Genomic DNA, 21,346 nt, shown 5'->3' with positions numbered 1-21,346 from the left:
GTACAACTTCCTGTTAGTTACAATGGACCAGACTGAACCTTCCTGCAAAACTAACAGCAGGGAGGCAACAAGTGAGACAGAGTTTACAATTCAGTTTCCATCAAATCTCTCTTTGAAGAGGTTCTTTGGGGGTCTATGAATGAGTGTGTGCAGGGAAATCTCTTGAATGTGCCTTTCCTTTGTTCTCCTGTCCGCCTAATCCCCTGAACCACTCATGCACACCTGCATTATATATGTGTACACTCAGACATATGAATGAACTGGTAAAATGATATGGACTCAAAATACCTGCAATATGCAGGTGAGACAACTCTAACTCCTTCACATAGGACCGTACCATTACCACCAAGATGGCCCAGTGTTTGGAGAAGAGCAGCTCATGGATGAAGAGCGGCTGGCTGAAGCTGAAGCCAAGAAGACCGAGGTTATGCTGTAAGGCAGACGAAAGCACTTTGAGTTTGTAGACACTGTGCAATGTCCTTTGGTTGAAGGTAAATGCCCACTATTGCTCAGTTCAGTCTGCAGCTAGGAGTGCTCCTGGATGGATTGCTGAAGCTAAGCTCTCACGTAGAAGCATACACAAGTCTCACTTTCTACCATCTCCAGTTGGCTAGGAGGCTCTGTCCCATCCTGGTGGACAATGATATATGCCTTTGTTACCTTCTGTCCAGACAACAGCCAGGCATTATACCTGGGCATGAAGCCTTCAGTCCTTAAGAAGCACTGGCTACCATGAACTTGTCAGACCTGTCCTCTAATTCCTACACTGGCTTCCCATAGAATATCCAGGCCAGTTCAAGGTCTTGGTCCTTATCACTAAGGCTCTCAATGGCTTGGGCCCAGTATATCTAAAACATTGCCTAAAGCTCCAGGATGAAGACTATGGCAGACCACTTAGTTTCATTTTGCTAGAGAAATTTTCTACCATAAGGGTCAAGCTCATCTTGTAGGACACAGAGCTTTCTCGAGGTGGTCCAAAACAAGATTAAGAACCATCACAAACCTCCTCACCTTCCACACCTGCCTGTTCTAATGTAAGCACAGAGCAACGTGTTCATATCTAAAAAACCCCTAAACAAAAGCCTGCTAAAACACTCACCTGCAGTCACAATTCCCCACTTGGGGAGTGAGCAGATGAGAGAGAGAATGAACCACCTGTGACAGCTGTTAGTCACATTGCTTAATGCCCAACTGGAAGGTGCTCAGATACACCAATGATGAGGGCAGGATGAGGATAGAATAGTATTCTGTGCAAGCCCTGCTTATGTGAGTGGGGATCCAGACACCGAGTCATGATTAACTGCTTCAAGCATTTAGGCATGGTGTATCCTCCAGGATATCTGCGGCCATATGATTGGAGAATGCGGCCCCAAAGCCACCACCCCATGAATAACTTTCACTGGTCCTAAGGCAGGAGGAGGGGAGAAATTGCAGAGGATACTGCAAGGATAGCATACTGTTATCCTCTCTATTGTCATCATCCCCACCCTCCCAGGAGAGATCCAGCCAAGACCTCGGAATCTATGAAAGGAAGATCTGCCTGAAGATTCGCCATTACCATGAGCTACTTCCAAATACATATTGTAGAGGGAGTGAATAGGGAAGGAGAAGAAAAAAATCCCAGTGTACAGTAATCAGTGAATAGGCAATATCAAGGGTTGAGTTTCTATGTATGAACTCCAAGGAAAATGGCCAAGCATCACTGAAAACAGTGCTTTGGCTCTTAGGGCAACTGTTTCCTTCAGTGCAATGTAAGTAACTAAATCTGGGACCTGTCCTTGCACTGAACTGGAGACCTTCTCCTCTCAAGGGAATGCAATCTGTCACTTTGCCACCGCTGATGCACCATATAAAATTGTAATCCTCTCTGAGGAGATTAATCTACATGTCCCAGTCCACATGACTTGACAAGCATTCAGGTTTCAAACCAAAGTATTTTGGAGTTGCTGTGTCTGGCATATTTCTGCATCATAGTGGAATTTACATTAAAACCAGATCACAAGTACACAAAACAAAACCCACACCTCTGTATTTATTAAAACAAGCTGAGATTTCCCAGTTAAATGTATATAATTTTGAATAGACAGCCCTCTGTGTTATATGCAAAACAATTTACTTACATTAGCTTTTGACCTTGATTTGCCATTTAGAGCATTTGGACCAAATTCATCTCATGTGTAACTCCACTGAAGTCAATGGAGCACCACCAGGATTCAATCTGTATTTATTTATTTTCCTAAATTCACTCCCATTTTCCCTTTACTAATGCAATTCCTTTCTCACACAGAATTTGATCAGGGTCCTATATATGCTGGATTTTTCCCTATTAAAGCCAAGACTGTGAAGAGACCCTCCTCCTCTTGCAGAGACTGCTGCCTCCTAGTGTCCACTAGGACACTAGCTACCCCAAAGGGGGCAGAGGGGGAGCAGAACCATGCCCTTCTTAGCCACACTTGGCAGCAAAGCTGGTCGAGCATGCTGGGGGACTGCATGTGGCATCCCCTTAAAAGATGCACCAGTTAGCATGCTCCCCTGGCATATTAGGGCACTCCAGCATTCAGTGTCCCCCTAGTGCTCATTGCAGGGCAGTGTAGTTCCACACAGCCTATTTGGTGCAATTGAGCCCTTAAAGGGCAAGATTCCTGATTTGCAGTAAGGGACTTTTTTTGTCACCTCCAAATAGAGAATAAGAAAATTAAAAATTACACATATATATTGTGACAAAATGGCCAATGTTGGTATGGTGGGTCCCACGCTTTTCTTGGCAGGGGGCTAAGATGCTACCCCTTGCCCCTGCTCTTGGCCCAAGTAGGTGGTAGAGGAGGGAAGCAGGGGAGGGGTCTGGGTTTGCTCCTCACTCTGAGCCCCAGGCCCTCTCCACCCCTGCAGGTTTCTTACCCTCTTCAGTAGGGCTACCCTGGGTCCTTGATGCTGGGGGAGGGAGTCTCCCTTCCTTCTGTTCTCTGACCTTTTGAGTCTCAGCAACACACCTCCAAACTTCAGTCCTCTCTCCTTCCTCACACACCCTGACTGTGTGAGTGTGTGTGTGTGTGTGGGGAGGGGGAGGTATTAGGTTCCTGACAGGGCTTCAATTGACTACAGGTGCTCCAATTAACCTGTAGCAACCCTCCCTAGTCTATAGGGAACCAAGCCTTAATTAGCCTAGGGCTTATATATTTCCCTTCTACCACTGCTCCCTAGCCCTGCTGTATCACAATATCCATAACAGTGGTTCATTGAGATCTGAAATGGACCTTGCAGTTGACAGTCAAAGGGATCTATTTCATCCCACTATCATCAATGACTACCAAAACAGATAGGTGATGGTGCCAAATCTTGCTTCTGCTCCTGCTTCCATTGAAATCAAGAGGGTGAAACTCTTAACTGGGTCTCTCCCTTGCGGAGTGGGGTACATATTTTAAGGGGTGTTCTCCAGCCTTCTCATATATATATATATATTACAAATCCAATTGTGTTCATGGATTTTGCAGAAGGGTCTTCCATGCTAGTCACTGGTAAAGGCTTTGCAGATGGACTTTCCAGTTTAATTTTTTAAAGTGAAAATTGTGGTACCTCTGTTTTTACAAGAACATGACTGATCTGCAGAAGTTCCTCTGAATATTTCACTTAAATTGTTTAAGGTACTCTAAGAACTCAATTACATATTGAGACCATTCATTTCCCGGTTAAAACTGCAAAATTAGCACTGGACTGAATGCTCCCTGTAGTTCTCATATTTGAAAACTAGGCTCTGCTTCACTCAAAGTTGTCTGCTGACTAAATAACCAGAGATCACAAGCTTAGAAGGAGTCAGTAGAATCTCTGGTTTCAATTATAGTCCAGGTGCTTGATCTGGGAGCCTTAAACAGTTGTTTTAATATTGAGGAAGCACAATTATTTCTAATCTTTTTACCTATGAAGCAGAAAGATATTTAAGAAATATGTTCACGGCATAGGGCAGAATGACTTGTGATTGAATTACAGTAGAGAGAGAAAGATGAATGCATGTGACATCTGCAAGTGTTACTGAAGATTCAAGGAAAGGAGATTATGGCAAATGAAGGGCTTTATTAGAAAATAGCCATTTTGCATACATGACAGTCTTACATCACAGCATTTACTGTCATGTAATTCATCACTTCATTTCAACCTTACACTTTGTAGGCTCCTGCAATTGCTGTGCAGAACCCCTTTGAAAATCTACAAAGGCAACCTGACAGGAACTGCTTTTAAAACACTCGAAGAGCCTGCCTGGAAGTTTGTGTGTGTGGAGGGTTGTTTTGGTTTTAAGTATTTATGAAACTATAAATAGGAAGCCCAATTCTTCACTGCCTTGCCCCTTGGATAGTCAATTATGCCTGCAGAGTGAAGGAAAGGAAAGAGAACCTCAGAGGTTCTGGGTAAAAGTATGCAAATGTAAGATTTTTCTTTATTGACATTTTATTTAGTAATAAAAAATCTGGAAATCTCAATGTATTTTCCCCTTTTCTCCACTGTGTATTCAGCGCCCCCAACATACTGTTATGTGTAGTCTAGCCAGAAGTACTAAAGAGTTACATTGTAACGTAAAGGGACACTGTCAAAGTAAGGACCCAATCCTGAAAACACATAAGCACATGCTCAACTTTAAGCACATAGTAGCCGCTTTGACTGGTCAATGAACCAGGACTGGACAGGACTACCAGGGTCACAAATCCAGTCCCCTGCTATTGCAGGCAACCCTGTCATATCACCCGCATTAATAAATCTATCAAGTTCATCTTCAAACTAGTTGTTTTCCTCCATTACTCCTATTGGAAGGCTGTTCCAAAACCTAACAGAACTGCTTGTGTGCTTAAAGTACATGCGTAAAGGTTTCCATGACCAGGGGCTAAAAATTTGGGACATAATTCTTTAAAAACAAAAGTTTTTATACAGCTGAAGCCCAGCAGAAATATTTCCTCAAATTCCAATTAAAACCAGTGAAAGTTAAACAAATATGTATTTCCTGTAGTGTCTGAAATCCAAAGATTTTAGAAACTAAAACTCATTATAAATAGAATGAAAGTGGCTGCCCTGGACTTTCATTTTCCAAACTGAGAGACATAAAGGATAAACACAGTGCAAACATAGTGACAAATACACTGGGTTTTAAAACTTCTCTCTCTGAAATGCAAAGATGAGAAAAGGGGGGATTATAAAGCTGCTAACACCACAAATACCTTCTGAATACTCTGTTTTTTTGCCCTGTGTTGTCATGTCCTGAATAACAAAAAAAGGATCAATTTATGAATGGTAAATAATGAATAATTATCCTCCAGGATATTTGTGTCTACCATGGTTTACCAAGAAAGTTTATATAATCTTTGCATCTCAATAACTGATCCTCCAAAACAAACCAACATATTAATGTCAAATATTTTTAAGCTCTATGGGGACATTAATTCATTTTTTATTAAACTAAAAAACAAAACATAAAACAAAAAAACCTTCCCCTCTGTGAGCTGCATGGATTAGTATGTATGCGATCAAAGAATTAATCAGATATGGGCCTAGGGTCTTTTATGTTTGTTCATACTTGCTGGAAATTGAAGGACCAGCTTGTGATTTCAGTGACCCCAGTGTAAATCCAGAGTAACCCTGTTAACTCTGATGGAGTTATTCCATATTTACATCAGTATCACCGGGATCAGAAACAGGTCTGGGAAGAAATGTTCTCTTAATAACATATTTTCCCATAAACTTCTTATTGAATTTCATGCTGTTGAAGAGCACTAGAATGGCAGCTCTGGAGGTTAACATATTAATCCACAAGTTAGGCACATCATTCGATTGTGCCATTCGGTTTTTCTTCCTTCTCCTTGCTGTTTTATTATTGCTCTGGGTGTTCCTGGTTTGCTGCTAGCACCACTTCTGATTTATACCAGCAATGAGTCATAATTCTTGTGTTTTAAATGCAATTTTGTTTTGTTTCTTTTATGTATGGAATCACCTCCCCCACATAACTCTGACAGCAATGGGCCATATCCTCAGACAGTTTGTATCAGTGTATTTATGCCATTTTATACCAGCTGATCATCAAGCCCAGTATTTTTATATAATGCCCCTCTAATAATGAAATAATTATGAGGACAAAGATGGCCAGATCCTCAGGTCCACTAGAGCTAGGCTTGGTACACATGGATCATAGAAATCTAGGACCGGAACGGACCTTGAGAAGTCTTCAAGTCCAGCTCCCTGCACTGAGACAGGAACAAGTAAACCTAGATAATCCCTGACAGGTGTTTATCTAACCCGTTCTTTAAAACCTCCACTGATGGGGATTCTACAACCTCTCTTGGAAGCCTCTTCCAGAGCTTAACTACTATCATTAGAAAGTTTTTCCTAATATCTAACCTAAATCTCCCTTGCTGCAGATTAAGTACATTACTTCTCATCCTACCTTCAGTGGGCATGGAGAATAATTGATCACCATCCTCTTTATAACAGCCCTCAATGTATTTGAAGACTGTTATCAGGTCCCACACCTCCAAGTCTTCTTTTCTCAAGAAAAGACATGTCCAGTTTTATTTTTGAACTATTCCTCAGGAGGTCAATGGGGACATTAATATTTTTCTGCCCCTTTTCTGCCTCCCATCCACCAATCCTGGGGACAATTCGGACCTGCCCCACCCATAAACAGCCCACCAAGTGGTCATTCTGCTGGTTCGTGATCACAGGAGCAAAGCATGTTCCAGCCATGCCTCTGCTACCTCCTAAGGCTTTTTCATTTTGGAAGTGGGAGGGGGGAAAGAGAGAGGTCTCCAGCATTGTTCCATGTCACCCTTAATTCCCCAGCCATGTACACATTTCACAAGGCTTTACGTCACGGTGAGCAGTCAAATGTGGCTGAACGCATTGCCTGCTGGCGTCCCTCATTATCCATCTGAATGTAGGCCATGGGCCATCACTCTAGAGAAGGTCCAGGGAAATGACCGACTGCTGGCCTGGGGAGTCAGACCCATATGTAGATGGGCACCATGCAGGGGTCAAAGTAAAATTTCTCTCTTACCGGTATGGGGGTGGGGACGGCAGCTTTGCCCCCAAGAAGGCCCTGATTTAGCAAGGTGCTGAAAACCAGGCATGTGCTTAAGTACCTTAGCACAGCAGAGGCCACTGATGCGCCAAGAAACATACACTTCAATATATGCTCCCCTTCTATGGGCCAAAAATCTAAAATTGTGTTAGGTATTAACTTCCTTCAGATACTAGTTTTCCTTCTTAAGGGATTATACTTAAGGCTGCATGTCTGCCAAGGAGGTCACGGATTACATGACTTTCCGTGACTTCTGCAGCAGTCGGTGCAGCTGGTTCAGGGGCTGCCTGGGGCAGCAGCAGTGTGGGCGTGTGGGAGGGGTCTACGGGCTGGCGCAGGGGGTTGGGGTGCAAGACGGTGCTTATCTTTGAGGCGGGGGGTCCCCGGCTCTCACCGGCACGTCAGGGGCTCCACAGGCTGTATGTGCCTTCAGGCGCTGCTCCTGCAGCTCCCATTGGCTGCAGTTCCTGGCCAATGGGAGCTGCAGAGCAGGCGATTGTGGCGGGAGCAGCGCCCCCCGGATGCCCCTCCCCCAGGAGGTGCAGTGACCTGCCAGTTGGAGCCGGGTAAGGAGCTGCCAGCCCTGCCGACTCTCCCTCCCCCCCAGCAGGGGTCCTGGGATGCACAACAACGCCCGCCCGCCTGCCCCCCACCCCAGCACAGGTCCCGGGCCACATGGTGCTGCTGCCCCCCTCCCAGTGCCAGCCAGGGTCCCAGGCCAAGCACCACTGCCCTCCTCTCCCCCAGCACCTGCAGGGGTCCCAGTCCATCCCCCTAGCACCGCTGGCACCTCTGGACTCCCCCGTCCCCCTGCCCCGAGCACCCATAGCCTTCCAACTCAAGTTTTAGTTAGGGGTATATAGTAAAAGCCGTGGACAGGTCACAGGCCATGAATTTTTGTTTACTGCCCATGACTTTTACTAAAAATACCCATGACTAAAATGTAGCTTTAATTATACTGCCTTCTTTGGCATGTTAAATAGAAGTGAACTAAAATGTAAAAGGGTTACACTGACTAAGACCTGACCTAGATGGATGGATCTCTAGGAGTATAGTATTGTAATATCATACGTTTCTGAAGTGTCAGACATATGCTTAACTATTTTTACAAGGCCATCTGTTTAAAAACAAGTACAGCTGGCTGATAAAGTGAGCTCCTGTTCTACAATTATTTCTTGTAATATAAATGTATTGATAAGAAGTCTAGAGGAGAGGCATACATTTATCTCTACATGGTTCATTACACCCCTGAAAGGAAGTGCGTCAGCACACAAAAGGTCACAATAAAGTCTAACAGAGAAAGTAATAACTATACTTGTGAGATTGTGGATGAGTAAATTTCACTCAAGCTTCCTAGGTTCCAAACATGCCCAGCCAAATCTCTCAAAAGGTCCTGTGATCTGTGAAGATCTGTACACAAACCTGCAGCAGGGTCCTCTATCCAATTTGGCTTAGCTGTGCTGGTTGGACTCCTTCCCACCAGCGCCTGTTACCTGTATGTTTATCCCTTTCACAAGATTCACATTTTATTAAAATTATACTCTATCAGATGGGTGACTCAGCCACTGGGAACACATTTCTGTAGTACACCGGACAGGCGGTATGTCCCTCCCACCTTCTAGAAGGAGGGCCCACAGAGAGGATAATATGCCCCTGTCAAGGCTGAATCCCTACTCTGTCACTCTGAATGGGGAAGTGGGGGCCTGCAAGGATTTAAAAAATTAAGAGCTGCCACTCCAGGCTTATATTAAACTCCCAAGGTTACAGCTTCTCTGACCTTGGGTTGGTAAACACTGCCACCACCCAAATGCAAAAAAAACCCATTTGAACCCGGGAAGGAGCACTTGGGAATTCCTCCCTGTGGGATACCCTCAAGCCCTTTCACCCCCTCCAGGGAAGAGCTGAGAAAGAAAACAGGGGAAATTAGCTGTGGCTCTCAGCTAATCAAACAACATGAACAAGCCTTTTAGAACACCAAAAATCCAATCCTGTTCTTTAAAAAAGGTAAATTTTATTAAAAAAAACAAAAAGGGAAAAAAATACATCTGGAACTCAGGCTTTTTGCTACATCTTAAAAGAAACAATTACAAAAATTAAGCACCCAAAACAGCTTTCTTTGGGGTTTAGCTTAAAGGTTACAAGCAAACAAAAGCATCAGGGGTTAGCACAGAGGAGATCCACATGCCTTAAAAATAAACAGAAATAAACCTGATTGCGTATAGCTAAACATTCTGGTCTACTTACACATCTGGAGTTCAGATACGTAGTTCTAGGTATGATCTGATGATTTATGATCATACCTGGCTTATGGCTTGTCATAAATATAAAGGGAAGGGTAAACCCCTTTAAAATTTCTCCTGGCCAGAGGAAAAATCCTCTCACCTGTAAAGGGTTAAGAAGCTAAAGGTAACCTCGCTGGCACCTGACCAAAATGACCAATGAGGAGACAAGATACTTTCAAAAGCTGGGAGGAGGGAGAGAAACAAAGGGTCTGTATGTCTGTTGGTATGCTGCTTTTACCGGGGATAGACCAGGAATGGAGTCTTAGAACTTTTAGTAAGTAATCTAGCTAGGTATGTGTTAGATTATGATTTCTTTAAATGGCTGAGAAAAGAATTGTGCTGAATAGAATGACTATTTCTGTCTGTGTATCTTTTTTGTAACTTAAGGTTTTGCCTAGAGGGAGTCTCTATGTTTTGAATCTAATTACCCTGTAAGGTACCTACCATCCTGATTTTACAGGGGTGATTCCTTTACTCCTATTTACTTCTATTTCTATTAAAAGTCTTCTTGTAAGAAAACTGAATGTTTTTTCATTGTTCTCAGATCCAAGGGTTTGGGCCTGTGGTCACCTATGCAAATTGGTGAGGATTTTTACCAAACCTTTCCCAGAAAGTGGGGTGCAAGGATTGGGAGGATTTTGGGGGGAAAGACGTGTCCAAACTACATTTCCCAGTAAACCAGTTAGAGTTTGGTGGTGGCAGTGGTTATTCCAAGGACAAAGGATAAAATTAATTTGTACCTTGGGGAAGTTTTAACCTAAGCTGCTAAAAGTAAGCTTAGGAGGTTTTCATGCAGGTCCCCACATCTGTACCCTAGAGTTCAGAGTGGGGGAGGAACCTTGACACGGCTGCTCTGTCCCACCAGCCTAGAGAACAACAGACAAAGGGAAAGTTTCTTTCCCCATTTTAAAAAGTTCTAGCCTTCCCATTGGCTCTTTTGCCCAGGTGCCCACCTTTTTTTAAAAAAAATCCTGGGGGACTTTTTAACCCTTTACAGGTGAAGCAAGTAAAGAACAGTAAAAAACCAAAAAAAAACAAAAGGGATTTTACAGCTAAATGGCTTGCTGGCTGCCCATCAAAGGGAGCAATCCCCTGACTTTATTTATCACAGCCCCCATACAGGCAAGTTTGTCCTGAGATTCTGAGTCTCCCACTCCCATGGGCATTACTGGAGAAGGAGGACAGCCGTGAAAGAAGTATAGCACCAGTGGCTTCTCTAGTGCCATGTCTTACCATTCACTTGGCTTTGTCTCTGTCACTTTGTTTTGATTTGCACATAATGGAGACAAGTGAATCCTTAGCTCTCATCTCAGTGAGAAGAGGAACATCAGAAAACTACTTAGAGAGAGGTATTATTATCATTACTACCTAGGCAACAATACATCCCATCAATTCCACCACCAGCTTAGAGCCATACTGACCCATTTGCCCAGACTGCTGCTGTTCTTGATTTTAAGTGTCTTACTTACTGGCCACTAGGTGGCAAAAGAAACTTGGTGACCTTAAAGAGGAAGGCAGAAGATGTCAAATCCAGGATTGCACAATCTCGGCTCCAGCCCCACTTTTTTGGAAGGGGACTTTTATTTCCCTAACTGGAAAATGAATGCTCAAGATATGAGTGGGGTATCACCAGTGTATGTCTTCGCCTATTTTATTACTGTTACCCCTGCCCTAACATGTTATGTGTGTGTGATATTGTCCCATTTTGTATGGTCTGGTTTTGGAGCTTTGACAAGTTATAAGCATAATTCTATTGAAGACCGCATGAAGGCCACAGTATCTGGAAACATATACAAGCTGTAAGTCATCTATCTTTTTGTACTTTTCATTGTCTAGGATTTTTTTTTAAAGAAATCCCTGTATAAGATCTGCAAATTTTATTTGGGGTCTGTGGATTTTTCTAGCAGGGTGAGGTATCAGACCTTTAACCTTGTCACTGGTGGAGGAATAGACTTAATATTGCATGTGCTGAACACTGGTGTCAATGTAATATGGAGGGTAGATTCCTACTGGGAGGGGAATTTATCTGACAGTTTTTTTGTTCCTCTTGGTTTTTGTTTTTATTAAAACAACTCTTTGAAGGTGAAGTACTGAAGTAGAGTCATGCCTGAACCTTAGAGTAGGTATTCTACACAGCTCTCTACATGCCCAACCAGTGCCTGCCCCCATCCACATGGCTATTTTTAACAGTGTGGTGTCCCATTGTCTCCCCACTGCTGGAGTCTTTCCCCACCTGAGGGAAAGACTCTGGCAGCAGGGGAAGGCACCAGCGGGGGATGAGGGGAAAGGCTCCAGCAGCTCCCCACTGGCAAAGCCTTTACCCTCTGTCTCCCACCTGCCAGAGGCTTTCAATGGTGCATGTAGCTACACACCACATTGTGGACGCAGCCAGCTTTTCACTGTGTAACTATACATACCGTACACGCTGCCGCCTGTGGTGTGCAGTGTAGACATAGCCAAAGAGACAGTCCCTGCCCCCACAACAGGTTACAATCAAAACAAATAGAAAGGGAAATATTAACCCAGTTTTGAAGATGGGGACCTGAAGCAGAGAGAGATTAAGTGACTTGCCCAAGGTCACACAGGCTGTCCATGGCAGAGCCAAGAAGGGAATCCTGCACTCCTTTGAGCCAGTGGCCACCTTTACTCTCTCAATATGGCATCTATGAACATTAAGTTTTATTAATTTGTGTGACAGAGAAATGGATACAATGTTTTTGAAAGGATCCCTCCTTATGAGCCTCTGCTAAACACAAACCCGCTATGTGAAGGTGTTACTGTGCATATCACAGTATGGGTAACTTGTTCATCAGTTGTGATTATTAAGGAAGTATTAATCACAGGACACGAATAGTAAGAGAATCATCCATTTACAGACCTGCCAAGACCAAATGCTGGAAGAGAGAGGCCCTCTTGTACTTGCATACATGTTATAATACAGTTGGGCACCTACACTGCTGTTTGCACATGCATTGCCTGGTCTGCCCAAGCAACCACAGCACTTGTGTTCACAAGCGTGGAGATGTAAGGACTGTGGGATCTGGCCTCTAGTGAGACAGGGTGACTGAGAACCCTTCCCATGCCACTGTCTCATTTTGATGGCTGCAGCTGGAGGTCAGATCCATAAGCCCTGGAGGAGACCTCTGATCCAACCCGAAACCTGGGAGGACAAGAGTAGAAAGAAGCAAGACCAGCAGCTCTCCTCCTGACTTGCAGTCCCATCTGAGAATTACAACTGGGGTTACTATAAAAACAGTCCCAGCTTCCCAGGAGCCTTGCAGCAACAGATACTTTGAAAGCACTGGCTTCACTGATGGCAAAGTTCTCACTTTGGTCATGTAGTAAACAACACCTTTCCAACAAGATGTTACTGTTGCCATGGAGACCCAGAATCGCTTTCATTTTGGAATCCTAGAATATCAGGGTTGGAAGGGACCTCAGGAGGTCATCTAGTCCAACCCCTGCTCAAAGCAGGACTGATCCCCAATTAAATCATCCCAGTCAGGGCTTTATCAAGCCTGACCTTAAAAACTTCTAAGGAAGGAGATTCCACCACCTCCCTAGGTAACGCATTGCAGTGTTTCATCACCCTCCTACTGAAAGTTTTTCCTAATATCCAACCTAAACCTCCCCCACAGCAACTTGAGACCATTACTCCTTGTTCCGTCATCTGCTACCACTGAGAACAGTCTAGAGCCATCCTCTTTGGAACCCCCTTTCAGGTAGTTGAAAGCAGCTATCAAATCCCCCCTCATTCTTCTCTTCCATAGCCTAAACATCCCCAGTTCCCTCAGCATCTCCTCATAACTCATGTGTTCCAGTCCCCTAATAATTTTTGTTGCCCTCCACTGGACTCTTTCCAATTTTTCCACATCCTTTGTGTAGTGTGGGGCCCAAAACTGCACACAGTTCTCCAGATGAGGCCTCACCAATGTCGAATAGAGGGGAACGATCACATCCCTCGATCTGCTGGCAATGCCCCTACTTAACTGGAAGTTAATGGCTGAACTGTAACATTTTAATGAGGCTCTTCTCTGTGCGATCTCTTTCCTTTTCCCTCTACCTTCTCTACCAGCAGAATCATCACCTCCGACTGCATTGGAGAGCTGCAGAATTAATCTGCCAAGTTCAGTATAACATTCTTCCACTGGTAACATCTGGCTCCCTAACTTTGTTCCTTGGTGAGTCGACTATTGTCTACGCGGCTGGCTACCCTTCTTCGCTGGCAGCTGTGAAACTGCATCGGTGTCTGCTTCTGACACGGGTTGCTGCTTCGCAATGGCTGGTCTCTCTTGCCTTTTCCTCCTCAACCCACAGCTTCACCTGTTATATTGAATATTTTCCCTTGCGAAGGAATGTGGAGTAGGATCCCTCACCATTAAAATGTAAATGCGAGAGCCAAGCAAGCATGGCATAACAATGACAACACATGGGGGTTTAACCCAGGACCTTCAGACTCAACAGCATGAGCTGCTTCAGCTTGACCTAGAGAGCCAGGACTCCATAACTGGGGGTGTAATACACTCCTCTCCTCAGTGCATCGCTCACAGCAGGGGACCTGCAACACATACCCACCAATGGATTGCATCATCATTGTGCAGCCTTCCTTGCTAGGCAACTCTTCATTGAAGGGGAGGAGGAAGCCTCCCCCCACTACTCTATGCATTCTGTGGAGGCTACTTGCCGTTCTGAGATGGCACCTGCAGAGCTCCTACTGAAAGCAATGGGAGCCCCCCTTTAGCAACTGTGAGGCAAATTTGTCCAGGAGATTTGATTAAAATAATAAAGAACACTCATTAAAATCCGAGTCCAGCAAACACACATGAATTAAAATGAACACCACCGAGCTGTGTGATTAGATTTTAGCACTCAATAATCACAGCACTTGAGGAGCTTAAGCAGCATATTATTGATGGGTTTTTAATCAGTTATAGCCACTGCAAGTGCATTTGGGGAGTTTTAAATACCCAGATTATGGATCTGATTTTGAGTTGTTGCTGTTCAATCCACATAGGGAGGTTACCTTGACACCATAGTTTGTAATGTTAAAGTCCCCCTAAGCATGACGCTTATAATCTAAATAGACAAGACAGATGAAGGATGGGAGTGGCTACAGAAAGATGAAGTGAGTTGCCCAAGGCCAAGCATTAGGTAAAGCCAGGTCTCTTGACTTTCAGTGCAATGCCCTATCCACAGGGCCATATTGTCTCTCATTATGCTTTTTTCTACCATTTCCTCTAAGGTCTTTATCTAGCCTTGCCTCTCTTGACCATGTCCAGTGATGGTCCCTTGAACACCTCCCTTGAGAGTTGATTTCAGTGCCCAGAAACTTTTCCTGTTGTTTAATTGAAACATTTAGTTCCTTTAGACTCATGCAGTTGCTCCACGTCCTGCATCATCTGAAAGTTGAATAAAGGCTTGATCCAACTCCCATTAAAGTGAGCTCTACAGTCTGAAACCTCTGAGAAGATTCTGATGTACTAGAAAGACAGATGATCTATTCTGCCAGGAATATTCGTGCTTAGGACGGGTACCTTGACACCATAGCTCTTAATGTGAAAGCCCCATTCATAGAATCATAGAATATCAGGGTTGGAAGGGACCCCAGAAGGTCATCTAGTCCAACCCCCTGCTTAAAGCAGGACCAATTCCCAGTTAAATCATCCCAGCCAGGGCTTTGTCAAGCCTGACCTTAAAAACCTCTAAGGAAGGAGATTCTACCACCTCCCTAGGTAACGCATTCCAGTGTTTCACCACCCTCTTAGTGAAAAAGTTTTTCCTAATATCCAATCTAAACCTCCCCCACTGTATGCATTTAACAGCAACAGCTCCAGCTAGCTCTTCCTCACCCTTGCCAGCCATTTCCTATTGCTGTCTTGACTCCACCCACTCCTATTTTCCAACCTCCTCCTCCCCACCACCATCATGTTCTCCTCCAGTATAAGAGCTACAAAATGCAACTGGAAAATGAACACCAAACTTCCAAGGAAAACACTCTCCCAATGGGTTTCCAATTACTTTTTGATAAAGGTTCGTATGAGCTGCAAAGATCTTTACATGTAAGAATGTCTTTACGTCACCAGCTACCTTGCTAACTCCTGGAAAAATCCTAACTCAAGCAGTGCTTTCTGTAACTCGGAGAATAATTATAGTTATCCTTGAATGTTATTTTTTTAAAACAATCAATTTTCTTACATTCAAAGCCTTTCAAAATGAATTGTAAATCATTCCACTTTCTTTGCGTAATTTTGATCAACTACATAGACAAATTATTCAATAGTTACAATATATTTAGGTTTTTTAAAAAAAAGTATGAAGCTACAGAAACTCTTCCCATTCCTCTGGGAGAGCTACCAGGCCCCAGTCCCTGGCCCCAGCCAGCCTTCTCTCCAGAGGTGAAAGCAAGCCAGTACGGCGTACTGGCAAGAGCCAGTGCGCCGTCCCGGGGTGGATCAGCTTCCCCAGGTGCAATTTAAAGGGTCTGAGGCTCCCAGCAGCGGCTGGAGCCCCTGGCCCTTTAAATTGCTGCCAGAGCCCTGCTGCCAGAGCCCTGGGATAGCGGCAGCGATTTAAAGGGCCCGAGGCGGTAGCAGCTGCTGAGCCCTGGGCCCTTTAAATCGTCCGCAGAGCCCCGCCGCCACTTCCCCAGGGTTCCAGCAGGTTCCGGGGACGATTTAAAGGGCCCGGGGTGATAGTGGCGGCTGGAGCCCTGGGGACGATTTAAAGGGCCCAGGGCTCCGGCTGCCACTACCACCCAGGGCTCTTTAAACCCCTGCCAGAGGCCCCGGCTGCTGCTGTTACCCTGGGGAGGGGGAAGGAGGCACTTGCCGATACAGGGTGGGCCTGGGCTGGCTCTGACCTCCCCCAGCCCCGCCCTTTCCACCCGAGGCCCTGCCCCTTCCAGGAGCCAGAGCCGGCCCCAGCCCAGCCCCATACCGATAAGTCCCTCGACTTACTTTCACCCGTGCTTATCTCCCACTGTGAGAGCCCCACATCCACTCTCTCTGCCTGCTTCTCCCCACACGGTGTAGGACTCCTCTTTTAAGTCCCTTCCTGGAAGCCTGCCTCCTGCTCCAGGTGTCTCCATTTGGACTAATTGGGCCTCCTGTAGCCCATAAGCCCCTGTGCAAGGCAGGAAGGGGTTAGTGTGCCCCATTACACTGGCAATGCTGGGCACTAGACTAAGAGCCAGGAAATCAGGGCTCTGCTCCCTGACCTACTGTGTAACCTTGGCCTAGTCACTTCTCTCTGTGCCTGTTTTCCCTCCACCCCTTTTGTCTGTTTCGATGGTAAGCTCTTTACTCCGTATTTGTACAGTGTCTGCTGCACCAGGGGCTCTGACCTAGGTTGGGGACTGTGAGGGACCTGGGAACGCTCATTGGTGAATATGGATCTGTACCCAAACACGTAGTGTATGGAGAGGATTCCTGAGGCGATGTGGTGAAATGTCCTGAGGAGGCGGGGGGGGGGGAGGCTCAGCACCCTCCTCAACAGCCACACAGCCTGTGACTGAGAGCCATGGCCTAACTGCCAAACCATGGAGCAGCCACCACAGGGGCATGCTCTTAGATGGCTTGGCAGGCCCACCAGCAAAAACCAGTCTGAGGGGAAAAAGAAGACTTCACCCCTAGGTCCTCTAACAAAAGCCATTGAGACACATGGCAGTTGGGCTCAGGCTCACACAGGGAGGGTGGGGCTCTGGGAAAAGGGAGTTTCCCCCAGGGCAGGAAAACAAACTGGGACTGAGTGACGCTCTCTGGAAGGCAAAGTGAGACCAGCTTGGGTCCCAAGAGCCCCTGAGCTTGGTAGACGAATATAGGCTGAGTCTACTCTTGTAACTCAGGGGGGAAATCCATCCAACTGAGATTATAGGGAAGCATAAGATCAGGTGAGTACAAATGTGTGTATTGGCTGTTGGTTATTCTGAAATCATTTTCTCTAATGCCTTGTTCCTTTTACTAACAACAAGTCCTCTTGTTCGAAAGTGATTTGTCGCTGTGTATCACTGGGCACAGACTCCCACGGGGGTGAGATGCAGGTGTCCAACGGGACCTGTACAGTAATAAGCAGGTGCAATAGATAGATCTTGGTCTGAGAGTGAGAACACTGTGAACTTCCACCACACAGCAGGCAAGGTCACGAGGTCTGACACAATAGGGGTGCAGTCAGAGAGACCAGAAAGGAAATGGACATGCAAGGACTCTAGACCCCACTGTTACAAATAATAACTTACGTTTGACTGTTGTCAATTCTGTTGCAGCAACTTCTTAGAAAAACTCTTGAGTCCAACTAGATGAATAGTATGACATTTCTAAAATGCCAAATACACCTCTACCCCGATATAACGCTGTCCTCAAGAGCCAAAAAATCTTACCGCGTTATAGGTGAAACAGCGCTATATCGAACTTGTTTTGATCCACCGGGGCATGCAGCTCCACCCCACCGGAGCGCTGCTTTACTGCATTATATCTGAATTCGTGTTATATCTGGTCATGTTATATCAGGGTAGAGGTGTAGTTGGGACACTCTTGCAAGCTAGTCTCTGCCTTTCTTACTGCAGCTGTAGCATACGTCATATTTATTATGAAACAAAGAATGATATGCCTGAGATCCCTTGTAGGGCTGTAGAAATGAGGGAATCTTTAGCATGATTAGAGGGTTTTATATGGACAACTTCTTGAAATACATTGCAAGGACAGTCCTGGCATTTGGTAACCGGTGGGGGAGAAGGTATAACCATGGAGAAATACATATGGAACTTGCATCACATATTTCAAGGATGGGGTGGGAAGAGACCAAATTGCAATGTGGGTCTTGGAGTATTGCAGAGCAACTTTGAATCCACTACTATTTAAAATGGGGAACTCTCCTGGATTCCTCCTCTGAGTCTAATCACATGGCATTATTATTATTGTAAACATTCGCTGCCATAAAGCTACCATTGTCTCAAATGCTTCTGGACTGAGAACAAGTGGGTGATTCTGATCTTTCATGGCAGGGGTCGGAAACAGTTTAAAGCAGCTCTGTTAAGGTGGCAAATTAAAACTGCGACCATATAGTTTAGTTTACTGTGTAGCAAAGAGCAGGTATTGTCAGTCAAGGCTACAGTCATAAAAAGCAACAGCTGGCTATCACTGTTTCCAGAATAACACTTTACACCTTACATTTCACTACTGGCACTGCTAATTAATAACTACTAGTAATAATCCTTTGCACTTCTATAGCATTTCTTATTAAGGGATCTCAAAGCACTTTAAAAACATGAATGAACTAGGTGTCAGCACTATTATTATTTCCACGGCAGAGAGAGGTGAACAGACTTGCCCTGACTAACAAAAGCAAGTCTTTGGCAGAGCCAGGAATAGAATCCAGGCCTCTTGACTCCCTGTCTTGTGGTATGGCCCGTTTCCTCTTTTTAATTGCTATTCCAGTTAGAGAATATTGCTGGGGTGAAAAGCTAAGATAGTACTTGAAAGATTCACACAGTGCTTATCCTTAGGCACCAAGCAACATTTTTCACAGATGGGGAGCATCTTTTGGTAGCCCCGTTACTATGCTATGAATGGCATTCCCTCGTTGTTGTACTGCAGCATTCGGGTCCCTGCGCAGGGTATGGCTACCGCTGTGTCACTGTAGAGTCTGTAACGTAGACAGCACTGCAGCTGGGCCACTGGAGTGCCATAGCGGAGACACTTCCTGCATTGACGGAAGGGGATTTTTCCATTGAGGTAGCCAACCCATCTCTCTGAGAGGTGGTAGCTAGGTCAATGAAAGAATCCTTCCATTGATCCAACTGCATGTACACCGGGGCTAGATCAACCTAACTGTGGCACACAGGGAATGAAATGTTTCAGAGCCCTGAGAGACAGAGCTAGGTCAATCTAATTTTTAAGGGTAGACCAGGCCATGGTAAGAGACAGTCCCCGCTCTGAAGAGTTTACGATCTAAATAGACAAGACAAAGGAAGCCTCATCATCCCCATTTGACAGATGGGGAACTGGGAGACAGAGGGATTAAATGACTTGCCCAAGGTGGCCCAGGGAGGCTGTGGCATAGTTGGGAACTAACCCAACCTTCCCAAGTCCCAATCCAGTGTCCTAACTCAAAACCATCCTTCCTTCCAATGTAGGCTTTCCAGAGAAAGACAGAGAATAGAAACAACCCAGGGTAACCTGCAACTTACTAATCCTTGCTAGCTTCTTCCTACATTATTTTAAGTAACTGGTGCTTGCATTTTATTTGCTCATCCTCTTTGTTTGTGCCTCAGCCCTCTCTTTCAGCTGCCTATTCGTGGAATGTGGAAGACAGTGAGAGCCTTCTATTTATTTGCATGTAGAGGGAGAAAGATCACATAAAGCACAAAAGCACATTCTCTTCTTGGAAAGAATCCACTCTTTCCCCCCCCCCCCCCCAAGAGCGTAAAAACTCTGCACAAATGTTTTTTGAATCAGCTGTGTGTACGTTTCACCAATAAACCCAGCTTGGCAATTTGGACCAAAAATGAGGAGCTGGAAATCTAGAGTCCAATGGGCACATTTTAAAAATATAAGCCTGTTTCCCTTAGAGGCTTTAAATTCAGTCACACCTAACTTTGAGCTGTTTCTCTGGATTTAAATTAAGGCAAACTACACCCCTAAACATTAGCCAGAGGTGAACAACATGGGATGCACCTTGAAACGTAGAAGTGGGAAAGAAGCATTTCCCTTCTCAATGTCACCAGATCCACACACATACCAATACAGGCCACCCCTGTGGTGCATACTTTTATTATGATCCTTTTCTGATTGCAGCACTTTTATATTCCTAGCAGTCCCCTGTCTGCTGAGGCAGATGCCAAATTGCGAGGCAGAGCTAATGTCATCTGTTACAGATGAGACCAGCCCACTGTGTTGTTCCCCCTTATGTAGGCTTTTGTTGTTTGTTTTATTGCACCTCTCAATCTCAAATATAAGAAATATAGATTAAAAGTCTATATGGAAAATATAACAGGAAGAAATTGCCTGAAGGGGATATTTTCCCTACAATTCCAATAGTGCTCACAGACCTCGTCAATTTCTCTCTGCAGTCTACTCAGTAGTGGGAGGGTGACTGTACAAGAAGATTACAACTTTAGTCACTCATCGGCTGATGTTCTGAAGAAGATGAAAAGTTGAGCTAGAGAGAGAAAAGAAAAGATGCATAAAGAGGGACAAAGACTAAAAGAACAAAGAAAACAAAAGTCAGTCAAGAAGGAGATAGAGCAGAAAGGAGAGAGGGGACGGGTGACAGTCAAGGTTTGAAAGGAAACCAGAGAGCACTGATGGAAATAGAAGAACATGGCGATCCCTGGCTGAATAAATTCAGAGGCCAATGTGCACTGTTTCATCTCCCATGAAAAACTAACCCCCCAAAAATCAAATGCATGAAGCTATAAACAGCTGGAAAAAAGGACACCGTCCAAGTGCCACCAGCTGTATTTATGGGTAAGTAACTTAACACTATCTGCAGTTGCTATTACACAGAAATAATTGTGAATTAACAGGTCAACCCCTCCCTGCCCAACCAAAACCAACCCCCTAGCAATATGTGATTCTCATTATATAGCAGTTGCCTTGGGGAAGGCAACATAGTTTAAAGATGATGGTAATCTGGTGGGCTGGACATGAATCATTCGCTGTTGGATCTTGTCTCCTGAGTCATCTTTATAAACCAAACTTTTCAAGGCAACGTCCTCTGCATCACCAAAACTACTATAGCTTCTGCAGCAGCACTAGCCGTGGAACGTCTCCTGTTTGGATAGGCTTCCAAAAAGACTAGATTGTTGTATAATTTACAGGTGTCACTAATAACTGCACAGGACAGCTGTATAGGAATCCATCCTCACTCAACAAGCCCCAGAGCCAAACCTCAGCACTTGTCCCCTAACAAACTGTACAGCCAAAAATGCTTCAGACTTATCACACGGGGGATGGAGATGCTAGTGATGAACTGCTATGATTTTTTCTAACATATTACTTTCACCTTCCTATAT

This window comes from Lepidochelys olivacea (assembly GCF_965140295.1).
Source record: "Lepidochelys olivacea isolate rLepOli2 genome assembly, chromosome: 6".
Classification (NCBI taxonomy): Eukaryota; Metazoa; Chordata; order Testudines; family Cheloniidae; genus Lepidochelys; species Lepidochelys olivacea.
Note: the sequence above shows the minus strand (reverse complement) of the source record.